Source organism: Octopus sinensis, unplaced genomic scaffold (assembly GCF_006345805.1).
Source record: "Octopus sinensis unplaced genomic scaffold, ASM634580v1 Contig04343, whole genome shotgun sequence".
NCBI classification, from domain to species: domain Eukaryota; kingdom Metazoa; phylum Mollusca; class Cephalopoda; order Octopoda; family Octopodidae; genus Octopus; species Octopus sinensis.
The window spans coordinates 262-4,584 of record NW_021827366.1 but is presented as its reverse complement, the minus strand read 5'-3'; the positions used below and the strand labels follow the sequence as shown (position 1 = coordinate 4,584).

General features: G+C 41.8%; 1 non-coding gene across 1 annotated transcript; it reads left to right on the top strand.

Moving 5' to 3' along the window:
* Nucleotides 1-319: 319 nt before the first annotated feature.
* Trnam-cau lies at nt 320-413 on the top strand. Its single transcript has 2 exons — nt 320-356; nt 378-413. It is a non-coding gene; the product is annotated as a tRNA-Met (tRNA).
* Nucleotides 414-4,323: the final 3,910 nt, after the last annotated feature.

The window sequence follows — 4,323 nt, the reverse complement described above, 5'->3', positions numbered from 1 at the left end:
TATATATATATATTATCATCATCATCATCGTTTATATATGTAATATATATAATATAATATATATATGTATGTATGTGTGTGTATGTGTTTGCGTGTCTGTGTTTGTCCCCCGCCCAACATCGCTTGACAACCGATGTTGGTGTGTTTACGTCCCTGTAACTTAGCGGTTCGGCAAAAGAGACCGATAGAATAAGTACTTGGCTTACAAAGAATAAATCCTGGAATCGATTTGCTCGACTAAAAAGGTGGTGCTCCAGCATGGCCACAGTCAAATGACTGAAACAAATGAAAGAAAAAGAAAAGAATAATAGAATAATAGGCCTTGGTAGCGCAGTAGGCAGCGCGTCAGTCTCATAATCCAAAGTTATCGTCGAGCCATCTGAAGGTCATGAGTTCGATCCTCACCTGGGGCAGATTTTTTATATAGGTGCAGGAGTGGCTGTGTGGTAAGTAGCTTGTTTACCAACCACATGGTTCCGGGTTCAGTCCCACTGTGTGGCATCTTGGGCAAGTGTGGCATCTTGGGCCGACCAAAGCCTTGTGAGTGGATTTGGTAGACAGAAACTGAAAGAAGCCCGTCGTATATATGTATGTGTGTATTTGTGTATCTGTGTTTGTCCCCCTAGCATTGCTTGACAACCGATGTTGGTGTGTTTATGTCCCCATCACTTAGCGGTTCGGCAAAAGAGACCTATAGAATAAGTACTGGGCTTACAAAGAATAAGTCCCGGGGTCGAGTTGCTCGATAAAAGGCGGTGCTCCAGCATGGCCGCAGTCAAATCACTGAAACAAGTAAAAGAGTAAAGAAAAAAAGAGCATGAAGAAGAATCCTGGATCTGCTGGAATACTCCGCATGGAGCTTGAAACATATGGCGAGTTACCTTAGTTCACTGGTGGAATGGAAGCACTCCGTCGGTTACGACGACGAGGGTTCCGGTTGATCCGAATCAATGGAACAGCCTGCTTGTGAAATTAACGTGTAAGTGGCTGAGCACTCCACAGACACGTGCACCCTTAACGTAGTTCTCGGGATATTCAGCGTGACACAGAGAGTGACAAGGCCGGCCCTTGTTGAAATACAGGTACAACAGAAACAGGAAGTAAGAGTGAGAGAAAGTTGTGGTGAAAGAGTACAGCAGGGATCACCACCATCCCCTGCCGGAGCCTCGTGGAGCTTTGAGGTGTTTTCGCTCAATAAACACTCACAACGCCCGGTCTGGGAATCGAAACCGCGATCCTATGACCGCGAGTCCGCTGCCCTAACCACTGGGCCATTGCGCCTCCACAGTTCACTGGTAGTGAACAGCTGGCACCGTTGTACATCTCCAGCATTAGAAGCTGTGTAAAGACAATAATCTTTCAAATCTTGGTGCAGGGCCAGTAGTTTTTGAGGGGAGGGGGGTAAGTCAGTGTCATTGTCTTCCCTGTACCTGAGTGGTTCTTGGAAACCTGGCAGAATTTTTGGCAGGCTCATCGAAAATGCTTTAGTGGCGTTTCCTCCCACTTTATGTTCTGAGTTCAAATCCTGCCGAGGTGGACTTAGCCTTTTTTCTTCCGTCCATAAAGTAAGTACCAGTTATGAACTGGGACCGATGTAATGGACTACAATTCTCCTTAAAATTACTGGCCTTGTGCTAAAATTAGAAAAAAAAAGTACTGCTACTGCTGCTACTACTACTACTACTACTACTACCATCACCACCACTACCGTCACCACCACTACTACAGTTTGTGATGTAAATCCGCTTGTCATGACGTCTATGTATTTGGCTATTACTTAATTATGCCAGTAATTAACAGACTTAAGCAGAGTAATTAAAATATTGAGACAAACACAAAGATTGCACTTTAGATAAACAGGATTATCTATGGAAGGCAATTAGAGACAGAATTTAGAATCTCCCATCAAACTTTAGTCACAATTTATGTTCCTAACACTGGCTTAACGATAACTAAGTTATTTTACTAAATTCTTTGTTATATTTAAAATTAATTGAAAGAAACACAGAACATCTCAACAGAAATATGGTAACAAAAGGGTTAAAGTCACCATGATATTTTTAACCCTTTTGATACCAACTGGGCTGAAACCACCTCTGGCACTGTAGTACAAATGTCTTGTTTTCATAAGTTTTGAATTAAAATCTTCCACCAAACCTTAGTCACAATTTATGTTCCAAACACTAGCTTTAATTATAATTAACTTATTTTACTAAATTCTTTGTTATATTTAAAATTAATTGAAAGAAACACAGAACATCTCAACAGAAATATGGTAACAAAAGGGTTCAAGTCACCATGATATTTTTAACCCTTTTGATACCAACCCGGCTGAAACCACCTCTGGCACTGTAGTACGAATGTCTTGTTTTCATAAGTTCTGAATTAAAATCTTCCACCAAACCTTAGTCACAATTTATGTTCCTAACACTAGCTTTAATTATTTTACTAAATTCTTTGTTATATTTAAAATTAATTGAAAGAAACACAGAACATCTCAACAGAAATATGGTAACAAAAGGGTTAATTGTTAGGGTATTGGTCTTGTGATTGTAAGGTCGTGGTTTCAATCCCTGGACCGGGTGATGTGTTATGTTCTTGAGCAAAGTACTTCCTTTCACATTGCTCCAGTCCACTCAGCTGGCAAAAACAAGTAACCCAGTGATGGACCAGTGTCCCGTCCAGTTGGGGAATTTACACACCATAGAAACCAGGAAACTGGGTACCTTTTACCTGTCACCAGCACGGATGTCTCTCATGTATCACCTGCACAGGTGCTATTTATGTGTCACCATCACAGGTGCTTTTTATGTGTCACCTTCACAGGTGCCTTTTGTGTCACCATCACGGGTGCCTTTTATGTATCACCGTCACAGGTGCCTTTTATGTGTCACCAGCGCTGTCCGCGACTCTGATTTCACTTGGCCTGATAACTCTTGTCTATATTGACAATATCAGTAACACCTGTCCGATGCTGAAGATCACCTGATAAATTAAGGATCTTAATATATGTTGATATTGTGTTGCTATGAAATATTTCACACTGCATGATATTCAAACAAAATTGGTGTCTTTATAGCTTTTATGTGAACCATATGAATCAATATTTTTGTTTATGCCCCACTTTGGTAGGATTGAATTTTCCAACTATTTTCTGAAAATTAATAAAAATAGTGGAAAATCATTACTTTACTCTTTACTCTTTACTCTTTTACTTGTTTCAGTCATTTGACTGCGGCCATGCTGGAGCACCGCCTTTAGTCGAGCAAATCGACCCCAGGACTTATTCTTTGTAAGCCCAGTACTTATTCTATCGGTCTCATTTGCCGAGCCGCTAAGCGACGGGGACGTAAACACACCAGCATCGGTTGTCAAGCAATGCTAGGGGGACAAACACACACACACAAACACACATTATATATATATATATATATATATATATATATATATATACGACAGGCTTCTTTCAGTTTCCGTCTACCAAATCCACTCACAAGGCATTGGTCAGCCCGGTGCTATAGCAGAAGACACTTGCCCAAGATGCCACACAGTGGGACTGAACCCGGAATCATGTGGTTGGTTAGCAAGCTACTTACCACACAGCCACTCCTGCGCCTTTGATTTAAAAAAAAATTTTTTTATAATGATTTGTACATTGGAGTGGCCGTGTAGTAAGTAGCTTGCTTCCCAACCACATGGTTCTGGATTCAGCCCCATTGCATGACACCTTGGGCAAGTATCTTCTGTCATAGCCTCGGGCCGACCAAACCCTTGTGAGCAAATTTGGTAGGTAGAATCTGAAAGAAGCATGTTGTATCCGTTTCGTGTCCGTTGCCAGCCTCGCCTGGCCCTCGTGCCGGTGGCACATAAAAAGCACCATCCGTTCGTGGCCGTTTGCCAGCTCTGTCTGGCACCAGTGCGGGTGGCACGTAAAAAGCACCCACTACACTCACGGAGTGGTTGGCGTTAGGAAGGGCATCCAGCCGTAGAAACACTGCCAGATTTGACTGGGCCTGATGAAGCCTTCTGGCTTCACAGACCCCAGTAGAACCGTCCAACCCATGCTAGCATGGAAAACGGACGCTAAATGATGATGATGATGATGATGATGATATATATCTAGGGAAAGTTTATGAAAACAACAAAAGACGAAGACAGGTGGTGTACAAAACAAACAGCTGTATTAGTATAACGCTCAGGAATAGAAAAAGTCTTTTACATTTCGAGCCTACGCTCTTCTACAGAAAAGGACACAGAAAAAACAAGGAGAGAAAAAATGTGTGTAGTGGCTAATATATATATAAGTTTAAAATAACAAGGGTG